The 26,136-nt window shown below is 38.6% G+C and overlaps 1 pseudogene; it reads right to left on the minus strand.

The window, feature by feature from the left end:
- Positions 1-7,997: 7,997 nt before the first annotated feature.
- LOC137763450 (uncharacterized) lies at positions 7,998-25,106 on the minus strand (annotated as a pseudogene).
- Positions 25,107-26,136: the final 1,030 nt, after the last annotated feature.

Here is a 26,136-nt window from a genome sequence, read left to right on the forward strand (position 1 = left end):
GTGGATCAAAAAAGATCTTGCTGTGATTTATGTCATACACTGTTCTGCCTATGTTTTCTTATAAGAGTTTTATGGTGTCTGGCCTTACATTTAGGTCTTTAAACCATTTTGAGTTGATTTTTGTGTATGGTGTTAGAGAGTGTTCTAATTTCATTCTTTTACATGTAGCCATCCAGTTTTCCAAGCACCAATTACTGAAGAGGCTGTCTTTTCTCCATTGTATATTCTTGCCTCCTTTATCAAAGATAAGGTGACCATAGGTGCATGGGTTTATCTCTGGGCTTTCTATCCTGTTCCATTGATCTATATTTCTGTTTTTATGCCAGTAACATACTGTCTTGATTACTGTAGCTTTGTAGTACAGTCTGAAGTCAGGGAACCTGATTCCTCCAGCTCCATTTTCATTTCTCAAGAGTGCTTTGGCTATTCACAGTCTTTTGTGTTTCCATACAAATTGTAAGTTTTTTTGTTCTAGTTCTGTGAAAAATTCTATTGGTTATTTGATAGGGATTGCATTGAATCTGTAGATTGCTTTGGGTAGTATAGTCATTTTCACAATACTGACTCTTCCAACCCAGGAATATGGTATATCTCTCCATCTGTTTTTATCATCTTTAATTACTTTCATCAGTGTTGTATAGTTTTCTGCATACAGGTATTTTGCCTCCTTAGGTAGGTTTATTCCTAGGTATTTTATTATTTTAGTTGCAATGGTAAATTGGAGTGATTCCTTAATTTCTCTTTCTGATTTTTTTATTGTTAGTGTATAGGAATGCAAGAGATATCTGTGCATTAATTTTGTATCCTGCTACTTTACCAAACTCATTGATGAGCTCTAGTAGTTTACTGGTGGTATCTTTAGGATTTTCTATGTATAGTATCATGTCATCTGCAAATAGTGACAGTTTTACTTCTTCTTTTCCAATTTGGATTCCTTTTATTTATTTTTTCTTCTCTGATTGCCGTGGCTAAAACTTCCAAAACTATGTTGAATAATAATGGTGAGAGTGGGCACACTTGTCTTGTTTCTGATCTTAGAGGAAATGTTTTCAATTTTTCAACTTTGAGAATGATGTTGGCTGTGACTTAGTCATATATGACTTCTATTATGTTGAGGTAGGTTCCTTCTATGCTCCCTTTTTGAAGAGTTTTTACCATGAATGAGTGTTGAATTTTGTTGAAAGATTTTTCTGCATCTACTGAGATTATCATATGTTTTTTATCGGCCAATTTGTTAATATGGTGTATCACATTGATTGATTTGTGTATATTGAAAAATCCTTGCATTCCTGGGTTAAACCCTACTTGATCATGGTGTATGATCCTTTTAATGTGCTGTTGGATTCTGCTTCCTAGTATTTAATGAGGATTTTTGCATTTGTGTTCATCAGTGATATAGTCCTGTAATTTTGTGTGTGTGTGTGTGACATCTTTGCCTGGTTTTGGTATCAGGGTGATGGTGGCCTCATGGAATGAGTTTGGGAGTGTTCCTCCCCCTGCTATATTGTGAAAGAATTTGAGAAGGATAGGTGTTACCTGTTCTCTCAACGTTTCATAGAATTCACCTCTGAAGACATCTGGTCCTGGATTTTTGTTTGTTGGAAGATTTTTAATCACAGTCTCAATTTCAGTGCTTGTGATTGGTCTGTTTATATCTTCTCTTTCTTCCTGGCTCAGTCTCAGAAGGTTGTGCTTTTCTAATAATTTGTCCATTTCTTCCAGGTTGTCCATTTTATTGGCATATAGTTGCTTGTAGTATAATCTCTCATGATCCTTTGTATTTTTGCAGTGTCAGTTGTTACTTCTTTTTCATTTCTAATTCTGTCGATTTCAGTCTTCCCACTTTTATTTCCTGATAAATCTGGCTGATGGTTTATGAATTTTTTTTATCTTCTCAAAGAACTAGCTTTTAGCTTTATTGATCTTTGCTGTTGTTTCCTTCATTTCTTTTTCATTTATTTCTGATCTGATCTTTATGATTTCTTTCCTTCTGTTAGCTTTGGGGTTTTTTTAATTTGTTTGTTTGTTTTGGGGTTTTTTTGTTGTTGTTGTTCTTCTACTTTCTCTAGTTGCTTTAGGTGAAAAGTTAGGTTGTTTATTTGAGATTTTTCTTCTTTCTTGAAGTTAGATTGTATTGCTATAAACTTCCCTCTTAGAACTGCTTTTGCTGCATCTCATAGGTTTTGGGTCGTCTTGTTTTCATTGTGATTTGTTTCTAGGTATTTTTTTCTTTCCTCTTTGATTTCTTCAGTGATCTCTTGGTTATTTAGTAGTGTATTGTTTAGCCTTGATGTGTTTGTATTTTTTACAGTTTTTGTTCCTCTAATTGATATCTAGTCTCATAGTGTTGTGGTCGGAAAAAATGCTTGATACAATTTCATTTTTCTTGAATTTACCAAGGCCTGATTTGTGACTCAAGATGTGATCCATCCTGGCTAATGTTCCATGTGCACTTGAGAAGAAAGTGTATTCTGTTGTTTTTGGATGGAAAGTCCTATAAATATCAACTAAGTACACCTGGTCTAATGTGTCATTTAAAGCTTGTGTTTCCTTATTTATTTTCTGTTTGGATGGTCTGTTCTTTGGTGTAAGTGGGATATTGAAGTCCCCTACTATGATTGTGTTACTGTCGATTACCCCTTTTATGGTTGTTAGCATTTGCCTTATCTACTGAGGTGCTCCTATGTTGGGTGTATAAATATTTACAATTGTTGTATCTTCTTCTTGGACTGATCCCTTGATCATTATGTACTGTCCTTCCTTGTCCCTTGTAATAGTCTTTATCTTAAAGTCTATTTTATCTGATATGAATATTGTTACTCCAGCTTTCTTCTACTTTCCATTTGCATGGAATATCTTTTTTCCATCCCCTCATTTTTTAAAAAAATTTTTATTTATTTATTTATTTATGGCTGTGTTGGGTCTTTGTTTCTGTGCGAGGGCTTTCTCTAGTTGCGGCGAGTGGGGGCCACTCTTCATCGCGGTGTGCGGGCCTCTCACCGTCAAGGCCTCTCTTGTTGCGGAGCACAAGCTCCAGACGCACAGGCTCAGTATTTGTGGCTCACGGGCCCAGTTGCTCTGCAGCATATGGGATCTTCCCAGACCAGGGCTCGAACCCATGTCCCCTGCATTGGCAGGCAGATTCTCAACCACTGCGCCACCAGGGAAGCCCCATCCCCTCATTTTCAGTCTGTATGTTTCCCTAAATCTGAAGTGGGTCACTTGTAGACAGCGTATATACAGGTCTTATTTTTGTATCCATTCAGCCAGTCTGTGTCTTTTGGTTGGAGCTTTTAATCCATTTACATTTAAGGTACCTATTGAAATGTATTTTCCTATTACCATTTTCTCAATTGTTTTTGGTTAGTTTTTGTAGGTCTTTTCCTTCTCTTGTGTTTCCGGCCTAGAGAAGTTCCTTTAGCACTTATTGTAAAGCTGGTTTGATGGTGCTGAATTCTCTTAGCTTTTGCTTGTCTGTAAAGCTTTTGTTTTCTTCATCGAATCTGAATGAGATCCTTGCTGGCTAGCGTAATCTTAGCTGTAGATTTTTCCCTTTCATCACTTTAAATATGTCTTGCCACTCCCTTCTATCCTGTATTTTCTGCTGAAAGATAAACTGTTAACCTAATGTGGATTCCCTTTTGTGTTATTTGTTGCTTTTCCCTTGCTGCTTTTAACATTTTTTCTTTGTGTTTAATTTTTGTTAGTTTGATTAATATGTTTCAGCGTGTTTCTCCTTGGTTTATCCTGTATGGGACTCTCTACACTTCCTGGCCTTGACTATTTCCTTTCCCATGTTGGTGAAGTTTTTGACTATAATCTCTTCAAATATTTTCTCAGATCCTTACTTTTTTTCTTCTTTTTCTGGGACACCTATAATTCGAATGTTGGTGTGTTTAATGTTGTCCCAGAGGTCTCTGAGACTGTCTTCAATTCTTTTCATTCTTTTTTCTTTATTCTGCTCTGCAGCAATTTTTTCCAATGTTCTCTCTTCCAGCTCACTAATCCGTTCTTCTGCCTCAGTCATTCTGCTATTGATTCCCTCTAGAGTATTCTTAATTTCAGTTATTGTGTTGTTCATTACTGTTTGTTTGCTCTTTACTTCTTCTAGGTCCCTGTGAAATGTTTCTTGTATTTTCTCCATTCTATTTCTGAGATTTTGGATCATGTTTACTATCATTACTCTGAATTCTTTTTCAGGTAGCTTGCCTATTTCCTCTTCATGTATTTGGTCTTGTGCATTTTTATCTTGTTCCTTTGTCTGCAAGATATTTCTCTGTCTTCACGTTTCTTCTAATTTACAGTATTTGAGGTCTCCTTTCCCTGGACTGCAGGGTCATAATTCCTCTTGCTTCTGTTTTATGCCCCTGGTGGTGAGGTTGGTCCAGTGGTTTGCATAGGTTTCCTGATGGGAGGGACTGGTGCCTGCTTTCTGGTGAGTGGATCTGAGTCTTTTCCCTGCGATGAGCAGGCCATGTCAGGTGGTGTGTTTTGTGGTGTCTGAGAGTTCAGTATGACTTTAAGTAGTCTGTGTGCTGATGTGTGGGTTTTTGTTCCTGTCTTGTTTGTTGTTTGGCATTAGGCATCCAGCACTGGGAGTTGCAGGCTGTTGGGTGGAGCCCGGTCTTGGATTCAGATAGAGGCCTCCATGAGAGCTCTCAGCAATTAATCTTCCCTGGGGCCAGGAATTCTCTAGTGCTCCAGAGTCCTGGACTCAGTGCTCCCACTCCAGAGCCTCAGGCCTCACTTCCAGTCAAGGAACCAAGACCCTGCACCTCACTCATCCTGGCAATAAAGGGGATTAAAAAAAAAGACTAACAAAACCCCAGACAAATGGTAAAAAGTAAAATCAAGCAAACAGAAACAGAAACAAGGAAACATGCTCTGACACAAAAGAAACAAAAACAGAATCAAATTAAACAAAAAGCAAGAGAACCACCAGACAAACAAAAGAACCAAAGGACAAAATCAAACAATTAAAAAGAAAACTAACAAAAACACAAAACCAAAACCAAAGTAGAGTGCCAAGTGAAGGAAGAAGCAAAGAAACAAAACAAACAGACAAAAATGATACCAAAAAAAAGAAAAGAAAAAGAAAATGGCGAAAGAAGGCAGAACATCAGAAAAGCAACATAGAAATATAAAAAATAAAATTAAAATATATTAAAGAAGAAGAAAATAAAGACTAACAAAACTCCAGACAAATGGTAAAAACAAAATCAAACTAAAACAGAAATGAGGAAACACACACACATGCAAAAGAAACAAAAACAGAACCAAATAAAAGAAAAAGCAAGAGAACATCCAGACAAACAGAAGAACGCAAAGACACAATCAATTAGAATTAAAATGAACAAAAACACAAAACCTAAATACTAAAGCAGTGTGCCAACTGATGAATAAAGAAAAGAAACAGAACAAACAGATAAAAATGATTTTTTAAAAAAGGGGAAAAACACAGAACAACAGAAAAACACAGTAGAAAGGAAATATAAAAAAATTAAAAATATATTAAAGAAAAAGAAGAAGGAAAAATAAGGGAAAAGAACACAGAACAACAGAAAAGCCAAGTAAAAATAGAAATATTTTTAAAACTTAAAATAAAAAATAAACAATAGGGCTTCCCTTGTGGCGCAGTGGTTAAGAATCTGCCTGCCAATGCAGGGGACACGGGTTCGAGCCCTGGTCTGGGAAGATCCCACATGCCGCGGAGGAACTGGGCCCGTGAGCCACAACTACTGAGCCTGCGCATCTGGAGCTTGTGCCCTGCAACAAGAGAGGCCGCGATAGTGAGAGGCCCATGCACCACGATGAAGAGTGGCCCCCACTTGCCACAACTAGAGAAAGCCCTCACACAGAAACGAAGACCCAACACAGCCAAAAATAAATAAATTAATTAATTAATCAATTTTTTTTAAAAAAAAGAAAGCTCCCTCTACAGGCCTCCCTGACTCCAATTATTAAAAAAAAATTAAAAAAATAAAAAATAAATAAATAAACAATATATTATAAAACACAAAGATCCCAAAAGACTAAATGAAAAAATATACAAAAAAAAGAAAAGCCAGAACAAACAACAGAATGAATCAAAACATAATAAAAATAATAGTAACAATTATGTTTCCCTGTGGTCTTGGCTATAAATGTCCTTGCACAGACCATGAGCCACAGCCCACCTCCACCTCCCCAAGAAACCCTCCTCTGCCTTTGGCCTGGTCTTTGTACCTGCTGTGGGCCCTGTGGGGACCACTCAGACTCTGATCTGGCCCAATTCCTACGTGTGCTGCCCCCAAAGTCCACAGCTGCCAGAGATAGACCATTTTCATTTGTGGGAACACTCATTGTCTACTCAGATATTCCATAGACACAGGGTCTACTTATCCGATCGCGGGGACTTAATCTGCAGCTTGTTCAGCCGATGGAAAGATTTTCAATCCTCTTCCTTATTTGTCCCATCCCTGGGGTTCAGCTTTGGTTTATCCCCACTTCTGTATGTGGTCCACCCACAGGAGTCTGGTCCTGAGGCTACCTTGGAGCTCTTGGGTCTGCCCCTGTGAGGATAGAGTGCAGAGGTGGTATGACTGTTTGGATCATGGGAGCCCTGGTGGTGCCAAATGTGCAGGGAAGCTGGCGGCCACAGGCACAAGAGATACGGACCTAGTGAGGGCCTTTTCTGGCATCCGGTGTAAGGTGAATGAGGGCCAGCCCTGGCTGGACTTTTCTCTGGCACCTGGCAGGATGCGCTCAAGGGCCAGCCCTGAGAGGGCTTTTTCTATTGCCTGGCAGCAGGTGCATGAGGGCCAGCCCTGGGAAGGTTTTTCCTATTGCTTGGTGGCCGGTGCCTGAGGGCCAGCCCTGAGAGGGCTTCTTTTATTGTTCATCAGCAGGCGTCAGCCTGTGTGGAGAGAGAGGCTACAATAGTGGCTCCTCCCCCTGTGCGTGACTCAGCAGTAGCGCCCTGCTTCCATGGCAGTCCAGTCTTTCTCCATAGGCATTCCTTGCTACTGATTTCCTCCCTCCCGTCCCCTCAGTTCGTCTCCCCACAGCCAACAGCAGTTCTCGCCCCAGGCCTATTCTCCAAGCCCCACGCTCCAGCTCCCAGACCCGTTGCACACATGTGAACACACATCCCAGTCTGGAACAAGTAGGGCTGCAGTACGGACCATATGTGTAGTTCTCACTCTGTCCCACCTGCCACAGACTGGCCGCTTCACCCTCTTCCGACAGCCTCAAATGCTTCCCTTCTGTCCCAATTGATTTCCCTGTCAGAGAGGGAGTTTCCCCGCATTCGAGAATCTCTCCTCTGCTTCAGATCCCCCCCCAAGGTGTCCAGTCCCACTTCCTCTCCTCCTTCTCCCTTCTTTTTTTCATCCTACCCAGTTATGTAGGGATCTTTATATTCCTTTCCAGTGTCCAAGGTCTCCTGCTAGTGTTCAGCCGGTGTTCTGTGAGAATTGTTGCATCTGTAGTTGTATTCCTGATGCATCCATGTAAAGAGATGAACTCCACCATCTTTACTCCCTCTTTCTTTCCTCATGTTTTTATCAGCCAGAGTTGATTGATGGTATTGGCTTCCCTCCCATTAGAAAGGAGCTGATCTTTATTCATGATAAAATAAGAAAATATTCATGACAATTACAGTCATTTTTATACTTGGTCATAGCTGGTATGTATAACTACCTTTTCCCACTATCTATTCTGTATTCCTTTTACCTTCAACAAGCCCCTCAGCTGGTCATGGTTATTTACCTGATGGGGTAACTAAATCCTTCATTCCTGAAGAGTCTGGGCCATTAGTAGTACTGCCTGGGTTGGACTGTTGTAGTTTTCCATTGACTTTAAATTAACCACAGAGCATGGTAACATTAAGAGATGCCTTAAAGTATCTCTTGTATTCTAGACATGCTCTTCTTCACCTCCTTGTGGAGTAATCATCCAATATCCCCTTGGTAGTCAGGATCAGTCACCTGAGCCAGCAGAGTAACTGCCTTCTTTGCCTATAGATTCAGAGACCTGAGGAACCCCAAGTAGCCAAGTGGCAGTCTTAACTTTATGTCTCCTGGTGGAAACATTCCTCCCTCTGGAACTAAGACTTCTAGACCAGCAAAGTATAAGATCATGGGAACAGGAAGCAATAATATTGCTAGTGGGTCACTAGAGGTATCAGTGAGTGGTGCTACACCCATTTCCACCCCTTTTTTCCTGAATCCACGAATCCTGGTTATAGGAGAAACAGCACCATATATTGGAAACTGGTTCAGAAAGAACACAGCCTTCTGGGAAAAGTTGTCCCAGGTCTGCAAGTTGTTGCCATCAAGCTGGCATTGTAACTGAGTCTTCAAAAGGTCTTTCCAGATAAAGAAGATGTGGTACATACATACAATGAAATATTATTCAGCCATAAGAAAGAATTAAATAATGCCACTTGCAGCAATATAGATGGACCTAGAGACTGTCATACTGAGTGAAGTAAGTCAGACAGAGAAAGACAAATATCATATGATATCACTTATATGTGGAATCTAAAAAAAATGGTACAAATGAACTTATTTACAAAACAGAAATATTGTCACAGATGTAGAAAACAAACTTACAGTTACCAGGGGGGAAAGTGGGGGGAGGGATAAATTGGGAGATTAGGATTGACATATACACACTACTATATACAAAATAGATAATTAATAAGGACCTACTGTATAGCTCAGGGATTTCTACTCAATATTCTGTAATAGCCTATATGGTAAAAGAATCTAAAAAAGAGTGGATATATGCATATGTATAACTGACTCACTTTGCTGTACACATGAAGCTAACACAACATTGTAAATCAACTATACTCAAAGAAAAAAAACGTCATTCAACTATTCTATCAAATCAACTGCTTCGAGGATGGTGGGATATATAGTAAGACCAATGAGTTCCATAAGCATAGGCCCACTACATTTGCTGAGAAGTGAGTTCTTTGGTCAGAAGAAATGCTATGTGGAACATGTGACAATAGATAAAGCATTCTGTAAGTCCACGAAAGGTAGTTTTGGCAGAAACGCTGCATGCAAGGAAGGAAAATATGTATCCAGAGTAAGAGTCTATTCCAGTAAAAAAAAAAAAAAAAAGTGTTGCCCCTTCATGATGCAAGCTGTCCAGTGTAATCAACTTGCTACCATGTAGCTGGCTGATCACCCCAGGGAATGGTGCCATATGGACACTTGGTCTCTGCATCTGGCAGGTTGGGCACTCAGCAGTGCCTGTAGCCAGGTCAGCCTGGGTGAGTGGAAGTCCATGTGGCTGAGCCCATGCATCACCTCTATCCCTGCCACCATGGCCACTTCGTCCATGAGTTCTTTGGGTGATGACAGCGTGGCTGGGGAAAGAGGCTGGCTGGTGTCCATAGAATGGGTCATCTTATCCTCTTGACTATTAAAATCCTCCCCAGCTGAGGTCACACTTTGAAGAACATTCACCTTGGACACAAATATGTTCATGCTTTTTGCCCATTCAGAGAGACCTATCCACATACCTCTTCCCCAGATTTTCTGTAACCAATTTCCCAATCATGTTTCTTCCAAAGCCCTGATCATTCAACCAAACCATTAGCTATAGCCCATGAATTGGTGTATAATCACATGTCTAACTGTTTCTCCTTCCAAGTAAAGTGAACAGTCAGGTGCTCTGCTCAAATTCTTCCCACTGGGAGGATTTCTCCTTCCCACCATCCTTCAGGGATATCCCAGAGAGGGGCAGCAGTGTTGCAGCTGTCCACTTTCAAGTGGTGCCTGCATACCATGCAGACCCACTTGTAAACAAGGCCCGAGTCTTCTCTTCCTATACTGACTGATTATAGGGAGCTCCCCATGAGGCCGTAGGTGCAGGCTTGGGGAGAGAAGGCAGAGTAGAAGGAGGGGAGATCATGGGCATTTTGGTCACTTCTTCATGTAACTTGATTGTGCTTTCAGGGCCTGCTCAGTCCTAGTCATTATAAACCACATTCATTAGATGATAGAGCTCTGATGTGCTCATCCCATTTTGTGGCTTGTTGGGTCAGATAATACCCAGTTCATAAAGGGCAGCTCAAGTCACATGGTAACTTGGTCCATGCTTAGTGTTCAGTCTCCACTAAGGCCCAATAGTAATCCAAGGGTTGTTTCTCAAAAGGAGAGTATCTGTGCGTGATGGCAAGGCTTTGCTCTAAAATACTAAGAGCGCATGCTGCAATTCACCTATAGGGACTCCAAACAGCAGCCCTATCTCCCACTGACACCACTGGATCTACTGGATCATATGGCCCAAGTGGTGGAGCAGCTTGTATGGTAGCCTGCAACTGTTGCAGAGCCTTCTCTTATTCTGGGTCCCACACAAAACTAGAAGCTTTTTCAAATCCCCTGGTAAATGGGCTTAAGTAACACCCTAAATGAAGAAAATGTTGCCTCCAAAATCCAAAGAGGCACACTAGGCATTGTACCTTTTGAGATATTAGGAGGGCCAGATGCAACAACTCATCCTTTACCTTAAAAAGGATATCTCAACATGCCCCACACCACTGGACCCCTAGAAACTTCACTGAAGTATAAGATCCCTTAATTTTTGTCAGATTTATTTCTCAACCTCTCACACACAAATGTCTTACCAATAAGTCTAGAGTAGTTGCTACTTCTTGCTCACTAGTTCCAATCAGTTTAATGTCATCAGTGTAATTGACAAGTGTGATTCCTTGTGGGAGGGAAAGGTGATCAAGATCACTGAGAACTAAGTTATGATGTAGAGCTAGAGCATTGATATACCCCTGAGGTAGGACAGTGAATTAGTAGTTTTGGCCTTACCAGTGAAAACTGCTTCCAGTGGTCCTTATGAACAGGTAAAGAGAAAAAAGAATTTACCAGCTCAATATCTGCATATCATATACCAGGAAATGTGCTAATTTGTTCAAGTAGTTAAACCACATTTGGTACAGCAGCTGCAATTGGAGTCAGCACCTGGTTAAGTTTATGACAATCCACTGTCATTCTCCAAAAATTCATCTGTCTTCTGCACAGGCCAAATAGGCAAATTGAATGGGGATGTGGGGGGAATAACCACCCCCATAGCTTTCAAGTCCTGGATTGTGATACTAATCTCTGTAATCCCACCATGGGTGCAGTGCTGCTTTTGGTTTACTGTTTTCCAAGATAGAAGCAGTTCTAATAGATTCCACCTGGCCTTTCCTACTATAATAGACTCACTCCACAGGTCATGAAACCAGTTGGAGATTCTGTCAGCTGTTAATTATGTTTATCCCAATTATGCTTTGTGGAACTGGGGAAATAACTACAGGATGGGTTCAGGCACCCACTTGACCCACTTTGAGATGGACATGAACTAAAACTCCATTGATCACCTGGCCTCCAGAAGTCCCTACCAGCAGACGACAGTGATGTTTTGAGTCCCTTGGAATCAATGTCAGTTCAAAGCCAGTGTCTAGTAGTCTCTAAAAGGTCTATTTCCTTTACCCCAAAGTACAGTTACCCTGGTAAAAAGCTACAGATCTATTTAGGGAAGACTAGAGAAAGAGCAACAGTATAAATTTTGGCAGTGTTCCAGAACTATTCCTCAAGGTGGTCTGGCCTCCTCTTCATTCAAGGCATTCCAAGTCTGTAAAGTGGCTCAAGTCTAGGAATTGATTGAGGGGCCACAACTCTGTTTTTATGATTCAGGTTAGACTTGTGTTCACTTGAACTAGAACTTTTCTGCTTATATAGATCAAGGAAGAATTTAGTAGGCTTCTTGTCTATTTCAGTTCTAAAAAGGCCATAATCAACTAACCAATGCCATAGGTCTATTCAGACTATTCTGAGTGCTGCTTTAACTCTGTTGTCCATCACAGTAACCGTGCCCACCTTGCCTTTGGTGGTTGAGCCTCCATAACACAGGGCTCCAATTCCATTGCATTTAGGTTTCCCAAATCAGTATCCTCAGTTCCCACTGTAAGGTCTGTCCTGAGGAGAAGAGCAATCCCATAGTTTATACTATGTGCTGGGGCTACCCTCACAAATTTATATCTTACAGTCTTGGTGAAAGTTATGCCTTCTGGATTCTCTCAGGGTGGGCAAGTGTGTCTTAAATGACAAGTCCATTTTAACATTCTGATCTTCCTGAACCTTTGTAAATCTTCCTTTACAAAGGCAGGCCTGGAATTTCTAACTCACTCACTATGGTCCTACTTTTGGTTCATGTTTCAGCCAATCAACAAAACAAATTGTTTGAGCCTTTTCTAACTCCCCAAGATGCAACATTAAATGTAGAAAGTCTGCTTAGTGACACTTTGTCAATAAATTTGGCTTGACCCAACTTTATGTTCCAACAACACTTAATTTGACATTCTAAATATCCATTCCCACATATGTTCCCCAGATTTCTATCTATAAATTAGAAAACTCAAGTAATTCTTTGGAGTAGAGTGCACTTCCTCAGAGGACATATTTTGCACCTCACTTTTAGGGGCCTGCTGGGACTTTAGTTATGGATCGGAGGGGGTGGTCCTCAAAAGAATCAGCATAGTTTTCCAAGGCAACTTTGTCGAGGGAGGTCTTTACATTTTCCTGCTGTACAATATATATTTGTTGCTTATTTATTTTATAAATAGTAGTTTGTATCTCTCAATCCCATACCCCTATCTTGGCCCTTCCCCTATCCCTCTCCCCCTGGTAACCACTATTTTTTTTTCTATATATGTGACTCTCTTTCTTTTTTGTTATATTCATTCATTTGTTTTATATTTTAGATTCTACATAAAAGTGATAGCATACTGTACTTTTCTTCCTCTGTCTGACTTATTTCACTATGCATAATACTCTCTAGGTCCATTCACATTATTACAAATGGCAGAATTTTATATGTTTCTACGGCTGAGTAATTGTTTCCATATTCTGGTTATTGTAAATGATGTTGCTGTGAAGATTAGGGTACATATATCTTTTAGAATTAGTGTTTTTGTTTCATTCAGATGTATACCCAGGAGTGACATTGCTGGATCATATGGTAACTCTATTTTTTGTTTATTAAGGCACCCCCATACTGTTCTCCATAGTGGCTGCATCATTTACATTCCCATCAACAGTGTACTAGGGTTCTGTTCTCTCCACATTCTCACCAACATTTGTTATTTGTAGACTTTTCAATGATAATCATTCAGACAAGTGTGAGGACATATCTCTTTGCGGTTTTTAATTACATCTCTCTAATAAATAGCAATGTTGAGCATCTTTTCATATGTCTGTTGACCATCTGTATGTCTTCTTTAGAAAAATGTCTATTCATGTATTTAGTCCATTTTTAATTTTTGTTATATTTAGTTGTATGAGCTGTTTATGTTTTGAATATTAACCCCTTATTGGTCATATCATTTGCAAGTATTTTCTCCAATTCAGTAGGTTGTATTAATATTTTCCTTTTGTTGCTGGTTTCCTTTGCAGTGCCAAAGCTTTTAACTTTAATTAGTTCCCATCTGTTTATTTTTCTTTTATATCTTTTGCTTTAGAAGACAGATCCCTCCAAAATATTACTTTATGTCAAAGAATGCTCTGCTTATGTTATCTTCTAGGAGTTTTATGGTTTCCAGTCTTACATTTAATTCTATAATCCATTTTAAGATTATTTTTGGTGTGAGGGAATATTCTAACTTCATTGACTTATTTGTAGCTGTCCAGTTTTCCCAGTATGACTTATTGAAGAGAGATTGTAGAATAGACATTCTTGCCTCCTCTGTCATAGATTAATTGACCATAGGTCCACAGGTTTATTTTGGTCTCTCTGTTCTGTTCCACTGATGTGTCCATTTTTGTGTCAGTACCATGATGTTTATTGTAGCTTTGAAGTGTAGTCTGAAGTCTGGAAGGGTTATAATTCCAGCTTTGCTTTTTTATTCTCAGGATTGTTTCAGCAATGCAGGGTATTTTTCATTCCATACAAGTTTTAGGATTATTTGTTCTAGTCCTATAGGATATGTCATGGGTATTTGGATAAGGATTGCATTAAATCTGTTGATTGCTTTGGGTAGTATGGCCATTTAAACAATATAAATTCTTCCAATCAAAGATCATGGGATATCTTTCCATTTCTTGGGATAATCTTCAATTTTCTTTATCAGTGTTTTAAGGTTTTCAGAGTATAGGTCTTTCACCTCTTTGGTTAAGTTTATAACCAGGTATTTCTTTCTTTTGATGCAATTTTAAATAGGATTTTTAAAAAGGTTATCTTTCTGATAGCTTATTATTAAAGGATACAAAAACAGCAAATTTACTTATATTAGGCTTATATCCTGCACCCTTGCTGAATACATTTATTGGTTCTAATAGTTTTTTAGTGGAGATTTTATGGTTTCCTAAATATAATATAATGACATCTGCAAATAGTGACAGTTTTAATTCTTCCCTTCCAAACTGGATGCATTTTATTTCTTTTTCTTGTCTAATTGCTGTGGAGAGAACTTCCAATACTATGTTAAATAGAAGTGGCAAAAGTGGGGATTCTCGTTTTGTTCCCAATTTTAGAGGAAAGTCTTTCAGGTTTTTACCAGTGAGTATGATGTTAGCTATGACTTTTCATAAATGACCTTTAAAATGTTAAGATATATTCCCTTTGTATAAACTTTGATGAGTTTTTTTTTTTTAATCATGAATGGATGTTGAATTTTGTCAAAAGGTTTTTCTGTTACTATTGAAATGATCATATGATTTTTATCCTTACCTTTTGTTAATGTGGTGTGTCACATTGATTGATATGTATATGTTGAACCATCCTTGCATCCCTGGAATAAATCCCACTTGATTATGGTATATCATCCTTTAAATTTATTGTTGAATTCAGTTTGCTAAAATTACGTTAAGGAGTTTTGCATTTTTATATTCATCAGCAATATTGACCTGTTATTTTCTTTTTTCATTGCATAATTGTGTCATTGTAGAGTGAACTTAGGAGTATACACTCCTCTTCAATTTTTTGGAATAGTTTGAGATGGATGGTTATTAGCTTTTCTTTATATGATTGGTAGAATTCCCCTATGAAGCTGTTGAGTCCTGCCAGTTTCCAGTTTGTTTTCCATAAGAGTTCTTCCATATGTAGATGTATGTCTGATGTATCTGCGGAGGGAGGTAAACTCCACATCTTCCTACTCAACAATCCTGATCCCCCTCCCTTCAATAATTATGTTAAATGTCAGCAGACTAAATGCTCCAATCAAAACACATGGAGTGGCAGATTGGATAAAAAACAAAACCCATCTATGGGCTGCCTACAAAAGACTCACTTCAGGAAAGACACACACAGACCGAAATGAGTGAATGGTTAAAGATATTTCATGAGAATAGAAATGACAAGTAAGTGGGGGCAACAATACTCCTATTAGACAAAATAGACTTTAAAGCAAAGGCTATAACAAAAGATAAAGAAGGGCATAAAGGGGAGGGTGGAGTCAAGATTGTGCAGCAGGAGGACACAGAGTTCACGTTTCCTCACAACTAGGGCACCGACCAGGCACTGGTGGGAGACTTTGGACACCTAAGGTGATGGGAGGAACCCCCGAGCGACCAGATAGGACTTGGGGGGCAGCAAGGGGGGAGGAAAAGTGGAGGCAGGACAGGACTGGTGCTCCTGAGGGGCATCTGGGGGAGGGGAGAGAGTCCCATGCCTGGAGGGGCACACTCACCACGAAGGGATCAACAGCGAAAGGGAGAGGCCCTCGAGGGATTGGAGGAAGGGAAGAGAACGCAGACAGAGTTTCTGCCACAGATTTGATCCCAGGGAGCCTGCTGAGGTCCCAGCAGATCCTCCACCCTCTGAGTCCCCTACCAGCTGCACTGAGCCTAAGTCCAGCTGCCGACTGCCCAAGGGCCTTTTCTGGATGTGTGGGTCCTGAGCATAGGGCCCACCCCCTGCTAAGCCCCACCCCTGCCTAAGATCAGCCCCACCAGAGCCAAGGCCTTTTCTGGCCTTATTTATTTATTTATTTATTGCCATTATGGTTCTGTTTTACCTTGTTGTTCTTTCATTTATATTTTTTCTAATATACTTTCTATTTTTCTAATTTTATTTTTTTTTTACTCTTTGTTATTTTACTGCTCTGTTTTTTTTTTTTTTTTTTTGGCAAGCTGCACAGCTTCTGGGATATTGGTTCACCAGCTGGGAGTAGGGCCTGAGCTCCTGTAGTGGGAGCACCAAGTCCAAACCACTGGACTAACAGAGAACCTCAGACCCCAGGGAATATTCATCAGAGTGAGGTCTCCCAGAGAAAATCACCTTGGCACCAAGCCCTGGCTCTACCCAACTGTCTGCAAACTCCAGTGCTGGAAGCCTCAGGCCAAACAACCAGTAAGACAGGAACACAATCCCACCCATTTAAGAAATGAGATGACAAAAAAATGTGTTACAGATGAAGGAGCAAGGCAAAAACCTACAAACAAAATAAATGAAGAGGAAATCGGCAACCTACCTGAAAAAGAATTCAGAGTAATGGTAGTAAAGATGATCAAAAATGTCAGTAATAGAGTGGAGGCACAAATTAGGAAATACAAGAAATGTTTAACATAGACCTAGGAGAAGTAAAGAACAAACAACCAGTGGTGAACAACACAATAACTGAAATGAAAAATACACTAGAAAGAATCAATAGCAGAATACTGGGGCAGAAGAACAAATAAGTGAGCTGGAAGATAGAATGGTGGAAATAATTGCTGAGGAGTGGAATAAAAAGAAAAAAGAATGAAAAGAATTGAGGACAGTCTCAGAGACCACTGGGACAACATTAAATGCACCAACATTCAAATTACAGGGGTCCCAGAGGAAGAAGAGAAAGAGAAGTGGTCTGAGACAATATTTGAAGAGATTATAGTCAAAAAATTCCCTGACATGAGAAAGGAAATAGCCACCCAAATGCAGGAAGCACAGAGAATCCCATACAGGATAAACCTTAGAAGAAACATGCCAAAAAACACAATCAAACTAACAAAAATTAAATTCCAAGAAAAAATATTAAAAGCAGCAAGGGAAAAGCAACAAATAACATACAGGGAAATCCCCAGTTTATCAGCTGATTTTTCAGCAGAAACTCTACAGATCAGAAGGGGGTGGCAGGATATATTTAAAGTGATGAAAGGGAAAAACTTACAACCAAATTACTCTACCCAGCTAGGATCTCATTCAGATTCAACAAAGAAATCAAAATCTTTACAGGAAAGCAAGAGCTAAGAGAATTCAGCACCACCAAACCAGCTTTACAACAAATGCTAAAGGAAGTTCTCTAAGTGGGAAACACAAGGGAAGAAAAAGACCTACAATAACAAACCCAAAACAGTTAAGAAACTTGTAATAGGAACATACATATCAATAATTACCCTGAATGTAAATGATTAAATGCTACAACCAAAAGACACAGACTGGCTGAATGGATACAGAAACAAACCCTGTATATATGCAGTCTACAAAAGACTCACTTCAGACCTAAGGACACATACAAAATGAAAGTGAGGGGATGAAAAAAGGTATTCCATGAAAATGGAAATCAAAAGAAAGCTGGAGTAACAATACTCATGTCAGATAAAATACACTTTAAAATAAAGACTGTTATAAGAGATAAGGAAGGACAGTACATAATGATCAAAGGATCAATCCAAGAAGAAGATATAACAATTATAAATATGTATGCACCAAAGATAGGAGCACCTCAATATATAAGCAAATGCTAACAGCTGAAAACGGGAAATCAACAGTAACACAGTAATAGTGGGGGACTTTAACAACCACTTACACCAAATGGACAGATCATCCAGAAAGAAAATAAATAAGGAAACACAAACTTCAAATGATACATTAGACCAGATAGAATTAATTGATATTTATAGGACATTCCACCCAAAAGCATCAGACTACACTTTCTTCTCAAGTGCACATGGAACATTCTCTAGGATCGATCACATTTGGGTCACAAATCAAGCTTTGGCAAATTTAAGAAAACTGAAATCATATCAAGCATCTGTTCTGACCACAACACTATGAGACTAGATATCAATTACGGGGGAAAAAAACAGTAAAAAAAACCAAACAAACCCAAAAACATATGGAGGCTAAACAGTGCACTGCTAAATAAAGAAGAGATCACTGAAGAAATCAAAGAGGAAATAAAAAAATACATAGAAACGAATGACAATGAAAACACAACAACCCAAAACCTATGGGATGCAGTAGAAGCAGTTCTAAGAGGGAAGTTTATAGCAATTCAATCTCTCCTTAAGAAACAAGAAAAATCTCAAATAAAAATTCTAACCTTACACCCAAAGCAACTAGAGAAAAAAGAAAAATCAAAACCCAAAGTTAGTAGATGGAAAGAAATCATAAAGATCAGAGCAGGAAAAAATGAAACAGAAATGCAGAAAACAATAGCAAAGATCAATAGAACTAGAAGTTGGGGTTCTTTGAGAAGAAAAACAAAATTGATAAACCATTAGCCAGACTCATCAAGAAAAAAAGGGAGAGGACTCAAATCAATAAAATTAGAAACAAAAAAGGGGAAATAACAACAGACACTGAAGAAATACAAAGGATTATAAGAGACTACTACAAGCAACTATATGTCAATAAAACAAACAACCTAGAGGAAATGGAAAAAGTCGTAGAAAGGTACAACTTTCCAAGACTGAACCAGGAAGAATTAGACAATGTAAATAGACCGATCACAAGTACTGAAATTGAAACTGTAAATAAAAATCTTCCAACAAACAAAATTCCAGGACCAGATGGCTTCACAGGCATATTCCATCAAACATTTAGAGAAGAGCTAACACTTATCCTTCTTAAACTCTTCCAAAAAATTGCAGAGGGAGGAACACTCCCAAACTCATTCTACGAGGCCACCACCACCCTGATACCAAAACCAGACAAAGATATGACAAAAAAAGAAAATTACAGACCAATATCACTGATGAACATAGATGAAAACTCCTCAGCAAAATATTAGCAAGCAGAATCTAACAATACATTAAAAAGATCATCCACCATGATCAAGTGGGATTTATCCCAGGAATGCAAGGCTTCCTCAATGTATGCAAATCAATCAGTGTGATACACCATATTAACAAATTAAAGAATAAAAACCATATGATCATCTCAATAGATGCAGAAAAAAAGCTTTTGACACAATTCCCATTTATGATAAAAAATCTTTCCAAAAAGTGGGCATAGATGGAACCTACTTCAACATAATAAAGGCCATATACAACAAACCCACCGTAAACATCATTCTCAATGGTGAAAAACTGAAAGCATTTCCTCTAAGAGCAGGAACAAGACAAAGACATCCACTCTCACCCCTATTATTCAACATAGTTTTGTAAGTCCTAGCCTGGCCATCAGAGCAGAAAAGGAAAAAAAGGAATCCAAATTGGATAATATGAAGTAAAACTATCACAATTTGCAAATGACATGATACTATACATAGAAAATACTAAAGATGCCACCAGTAAACTAATAGAGCTCATCAATGAACTTGGTAAAGTAGCAGGATACAAAATTAATGCACAAAAATCTCTGGATTCCTATACATTAACAAAGAAAAATCAGAACTCGAAATTAAGGAAACACTCCAATTTACCACTGCAACAAAAAGAATAAAATACCTAGGAATAAACCTACTTAAGGAGGCAAAAGACCTGTATGCAGAAAACAATAAAACACTGATGAAAGAAACCAAAGATGACCCAAACAGATGGAGAAATATACTATGTTCTTGCATTGGAAGACTCAATATTGAGAAAATGACTATACTATCCAAAGCAATCTACAGATTCAATGCAACCCCTATCAAATTACCAATGGCAGTTTTCACAGAATTAGAACAACAAATTTTACAATTTGTATGGAAGCACAATAGATCCCGAATAGCCAAAGCAATCTTGAGAAAGAAAAACGGAGCTGGAGAAATCAGAATCCCTGACTTCAGACTATACTACAAAGCTATAGTAATCGACAGTATGGTACTGGCACAAAAACAGAAATGTATATCAAGGGTACAGGATAGAAAGCCCAGAGATAAACCCATGCACCTATGGTTACCTAATCTATGAAAAAGCAGGCAAGAATATACAATGGAGAAAAGACAGCTTCTTCAATAAGTGGTGCTGGGAAAACTGGACAGCTACATGTAAAAGAATGAAATTAGAACACTACATAAGACCATACACAAAAATAAACTCCGAATGCATTATAGACCTAAATGTAAGACTGGACACTATAAAACTCTTAGAGGAACACATAGGAAAAACACTCTTTGACATAAACCCCAGTAAGATCTTTTTTGACCCACCTCTTAGAGTATTGAAAATAAAATCAAAATGAACAAATGTGACCTAATTAAACTTAAAAGCTTTTGCACAGCAAAGGAAACAATAAACAAGATGAAAAGAAAACCCTCAGGATGGGAGAAAATATTTTCAAACGAAGCAATGGACAAAGGGTTGATCTCCAAATTATACAAGCAGCTCATGGAGCTCAATATGAAGAAAACAAACAACCCAATCAAAAAATGGTGGAAGACCTAAATAGACATTTCTCCATAGAAGACATACAGATGGCCAACAAACACATGAACAGATGCTCAACATCACTAATTATTAGAGAAATGCAAATCAAAACTACAATGAGGTATCACCTCTCACCATTCAGAATGGTCATCATAAAAAAATCTAGAAACAATAAATCCTGGAGAGGGTGTGGAGAAAAAAGAACTCTCTTGCACTGTTGGTGGGAATGTAAATTGATACAGCCATGGTGGAGAACAGTATGGAGTTTCTGAAAAAACTAAAAATAGAACTACCATATGACCCAGCAATCCCACCACTGGGCATATAACCTGAGAAAACCATTATTCAAAAGGGCACATGTACCCCAGTGTTTTTTGCAGCACTATTTACAATAGCCAAGACATGAAAACAACCTAAATGTCCAACAACAGATGAATGGAAAAAGAAGGTGTAGTACATATATACAATGGAATATTACACAGCCATAAAAAGAACGAAATTGGGTCATATGTAGAGATATGGATGGACCTAGAGTCTGTCATACAGAGTGAAATAAGTCAGAAAGAGAAAAACAAATATTGTATATTAATGCATATATGTGGAATCTAGAAAAATGGTACAGAAGAACCTATTTCCAGGGCAGGAATAGAGATGCAGAGGTAGAGAATGGACACGTGGACACAGAGGGGGAAGGGGAGCATGGGGTGAATTGGGAGATTAGGATTGATATATATACACTACCATGTGTAAAATACAGATCTAGTGGGAACCTGCTCTATAGCTCAGGGAGCTCAGCTTGGTGCTCTGTGATGACCTAGATGGTGGGATTGGGAGTGGGGGGGTTGGAGGAAGGTCCAGGAGGGAGGGGATATATGCATACATATAGCTGACTCACTTCATCTTACAGCAGAAACTAACACAACATTGTAAAGCAATTATACTCCAATAAAAATAAATAAATAAATAAAAATAAGGGGATCAATACAAGAAGAAGCTATTACACTTGTTACCATATGTGTACTCTATACAAGAGCAGCTAAATATATAAAGCAAATATTAACAAATATAAAGGGAGAAATTGATTCTTGATTCAATTTTAGTGGGCTGCATGTTTCTAGAAACTTGTCCATTTCTTCTAGGTTGTCGAATTGGTTGGCATATAATTGTTCATAGCATTCCCTTATGGATTTTTGTGGTATCAGTTGTTTTGTCTCCTTTTTCATTTCTTTTTTTGTTTGTGTTCTTTCTCTTTTCTTCTTTGTAAGCCTGGCTACAGGTTTATCAATCTTGCTTATCCTTTCAGAGAAACAGCTCTTGGTTTTACTGAATTTTTCTATTGTTTTTTAAATCTCTATTTTATTTATTTCCTCTCTGATCTTTATTATTTCTTTCCTTCTGCTGACTTTAGGTTTTGTTTGTTCTTCTTTTTCTAATTCTTTTAAGCAGTAGGTTAGGTTGTTTATTTGAGATTTTTCTTGTTTTTGAGGAAGGCCTGTATTGCTATGAACTTCCCTTTAATAGCTGCTTTTGCCTCATCCCATAGATTTTGTATAATTGTGCATTCATTGTCATTTGTCTCAATGTATTTTTTAATTTCCTCTTTGATTTCATCGCTGACCCATTGGTTTTTTAGTAACAAGTTGTTTAGTCTCCATGTAATCAATTTTTTTCTCATTTCTTTTTCTGTGGTTAATTTCTAGTTTCATGCTGTTGTGGTCAGAAAAGCTGCTTGGGATAATTTCTGTACTCTTAAATTTGTTGAGGCTTCCTTTGTGCCCTAGTATGTGGTCAATTCTAGAGAATGGTCCTTGTGCACATTAAAAGAATGTGTAGTCTGGGTTTTTTGGTTGTAATATCCTGAAAATATCAAGTCTAACTTTTCTTTTGTATCACCTAGTATCTCTGTTGCCTTATTGATTCTCTGTCTGGAAGATCTGTCCATTGATGTCAGTGGGGTGTTAAAGTCTCCTACTATTATTTTATCCCTGTCAATTTCTCCTTTTATGTCTGTTATTATTTGTTTTATGTATTTGGGTGCTCCTATATTAGGTACACTTATGTTGACGAGTGTAAAATCCTCTTCCTGTATTGATCCTTTTGTCATTATATAATGTCTTTCTTTATCTTTCTTTATGGCCTTCGTTTTAAAGTCTATTTTGTCTGCTATGAGTATTGCAACCCCCACTTTCATGTCATTTCCATTTGCATTAAATATCTTTTTCCTTCCTTTCACTTTCAATCTATATGTGTCTTTTGCACTAAAAATGGGTCTCTTGTAGGCAGCCTATGATAATAGGCTCTTGTTTTTTTTATCCAGTCTGCCACTTTGTGCGATTGGAGCATTTAATCCATTGACATTTAGGGTAATTATTAATAGATATGTATTTATTGCCATTTTAAACCTTGTTTTCCTGTTGATTTTATATTTCCTCTTTGTCCTGTTCTTTTTCTTTTTCTTTTTGTGCCTTGATGATTTTCTTTTGTATAATACTTAAGTTCTCTCTCCTTTTTTTTTTTTTTTTGTAAATCTATTTTATTTTTTTTATTTGTGGCTACCCTGTTTTTCAAGTATGTTAACCCCTTCCTAGATCTACTTGCTTTAGACTGGTAGTCATATAAGCCCATACATATTCTAGGGGGAAAGAAATCTACATTTTCTTACTCTCCTCCCCCACATTTAATAATTTTGATGTCCTTTTTTACATCTTCATGTTCATCCCTTTGTTATTCATTGTGGTTATCATCACTTTCACAGAAAACATTTTGATTTTTTTTTAATCTGTGTACTGGCCTATTTACGTGATTTATTTTCCAACTGTGATTTTCTCTTTCCTATAGATTCTTACTTCTTTACTGTTTAGAGAAGACCTTTCAATATTTCCTTTAGGATGGTTTTAATTTTGCGTGTTCTTTTATTTTTTGCTTGTTTGAGAAATTATCTCTCTTTCTATTCTAAATGATAATCTTGCTGGGTAGAGTATCCTAGGTTTCAGATTTTTCCCTATCAGGACTTTTTGAATATCTCTTGCCACTCCCTTCTGGCCTGAAATGTTTCTGTAGAGAAATCAGCTGATAGCCTTATGTGGGTTCCCTTAAAATTAACTCTTTATTGTTCTCTTGTTGCCTTTAGAATCCTCTCTTTAACTTTTGCCATTTTTATTGTATGTCTTTGGGTTTATCTTTTTTGCGACCCTCTGTGCTTCCCGTACCTGGATATCTGTTTTCTTCATTAGGTTTGGGAAGATTTCAGCCATAATTTCTTCAAATACGTTTTTGATCCCCTTTTCTTTTTTTCCCCCCTTCTGGAAACCCTATTATGAATAGGTTGGCATGCTTTATAGTATCCCATGGGTCTCTTATATTGCTTTCATGTTTTTTTCATTTGGCTTTCTGTCTGCTGTCCTGATTGGGTGATTTTCATTATTCTATCTTCCAGGTCACTTATTCATTCTTCTCCATTATTCATTCTGCTATTCATTGCCTTTAGCTCAACTTTCATCTCTGCAAATGAGTTTTCTAATTTTTCTTGGTTCCTCTTTATAGTTTTTAGTTCCTTTTTACAGTACTCTGAATTTCTGTTGATAGACTTCCTTAATTTCTTCAGTAAGTATTTTTATTATCTCCTTTCTGAAATCGGTGTCTATTGGACTGAAGAGGTCTGCTTCATTGTTTCTTCTTTTAGGGGAATGCTTTTGGTCTTTTAACTGGGTGAGCTTCTTCATTTTACTTATATTTCTCTTTCTCTGTGAGTTTAGGAGAAACAATTATCTACTGTGGTCTTGGAGGGCTATTTATACATGGAGTCATCCCTGTGTAGTTTATGTGGGTTTAATATATTTGGTGGGAGGGCTGTTTTTAGTATGGATACCTGTTGCCTCTTTCCTCACTGTGTGCTGGTCTTTATCCCCTTGATGGGGGGTGTGCAGATGTGGTGGCTGGTGCCTGGTCTTGGGGTTCTCGGTGGCAGTGGGTGGCTCAGATACACCCCCAGGACATGTGATGTGACCAGTGGTGGCTCTTAACCACTCCTGGGTTCCAGGAGGGAGGCAGCTGGAGCTCTTGATCACTCCTGGGGTTGGGGAGGGAGTCGGCAAGGGCCCACAGCCACTTTTCGTTTCCAAGAGGGAGTCATTGGTGGCCCGGGATCACTCCTGTATTCCAGGAGGGAGTTGGCAGAGGAGGGAGTGGGTGGAGGCCTGCAACCGCTCCTGGGGCCTGGGAAGGCATCAGTGGGGGCTCTCGACAACTCCTGGCATCAAGGTGGGTGGCAGTGGAGGCTCGTGACCACTCCTGGAGCCCATGTAGGCAGTGCCTTGCCCTCTGGGAGCACACAGGGGAAAAACTACCATCCAGATCCTGCCCCTTCCCTTGTGCACTCCACCCAAACAATGGCAACTGGTCTTTAAGGCAGCTCAGTCTTCCTCTGCATTCCAGCCATGGTCATACTGGATTCGTGCCCCCTCCCCAGTCTGTCTCCACATAGCCAACCCCAGTCCTCTGCCTGGTTCTGATCTCTGGAGTCCGAGTTCCAGCATCCAGCCCCTGCCAGCACTGGTGGACATGCATGTCAGGCTGGGGAGTGCAGGGCAACAGCACTGATCCATCTGTGCATTTCTCCTTCTTCTCTGGCTGCTGCAAACTGGCTGCTGCATTCTCCTCTGAGGCTCTGAAGTTACCCTTCTGTCCTGGCCAATTTCCCCACCAGTAAGGGGGCTTCCCTGGGTGCAGGAATCTTTCTTCTTTCACTACTCCCTCTTAGGGGTGCAAGTCCCTTCCTGATTCCTTTTTCGCTTTTTTTTTTTTTCTTTTTTCCTACCCAGTTACACGGAGATTTTCTTGCCCATTCATCAGCCTGAGGTCTTTTGCCAATGTTCAGTAGATATTCTGTGAGAATCATTCCACACGTAGATGTATTTTTGTTGTAGATGTGGGCGAGGGTGAGGTTCATGTCCTACTACTTTGCCATCTTGATTGCTCTTTATTGTAGTTTTGATTTTCATTTCTCTAATAATTAGTGGTGTTGAGCATCTTTCCTTGTGCCTATTGGCCATTTGCATGTCTTTCTTGGAGAAATGTTTATTTAGGTCTTCTGCCCATTTTTTGTTTGGGTTTTTGTTTTTGTTGTTGTTGTTGCTATTGATTTGTATGAGCTGTTTGAGAAAACACATTCTTTTCAAATGCAGTCATTATGTAAAACAGTATGGAGATTCCATAAATAAACTAAAATAGAACTACCATATGATCCAGCAATCCTACAGCTGGGCATATATCCAGAAAAAACAAAAACTTTAATTCAAAAAGATATATTGCCCCAATGTTTTTTAGCAGCACTATTTACAATTGCCAAGACATGGAAACAACCCAAAGGCTCATTAAAAGATGATAAGTTAAGAAGATTTGGTATGTGTGTGTATATATATATATATACATACATACATACATACACACACATATATATAATGGAATTTTACTCAACCATAAAGAAGAATGAAATATTGCCATTTGCTCTCCAACATGGATGGACCTAGACAGTATTATGCTAGTAAAAAAAATGAATCAGACAAAGAAAGGCAAATATTATATGATATTACTTATA

The sequence above is a fragment of the Eschrichtius robustus genome, chromosome 4 (assembly GCF_028021215.1).
Source record: "Eschrichtius robustus isolate mEscRob2 chromosome 4, mEscRob2.pri, whole genome shotgun sequence".
NCBI lineage: Eukaryota > Metazoa > Chordata > Mammalia > Artiodactyla > Eschrichtiidae > Eschrichtius > Eschrichtius robustus.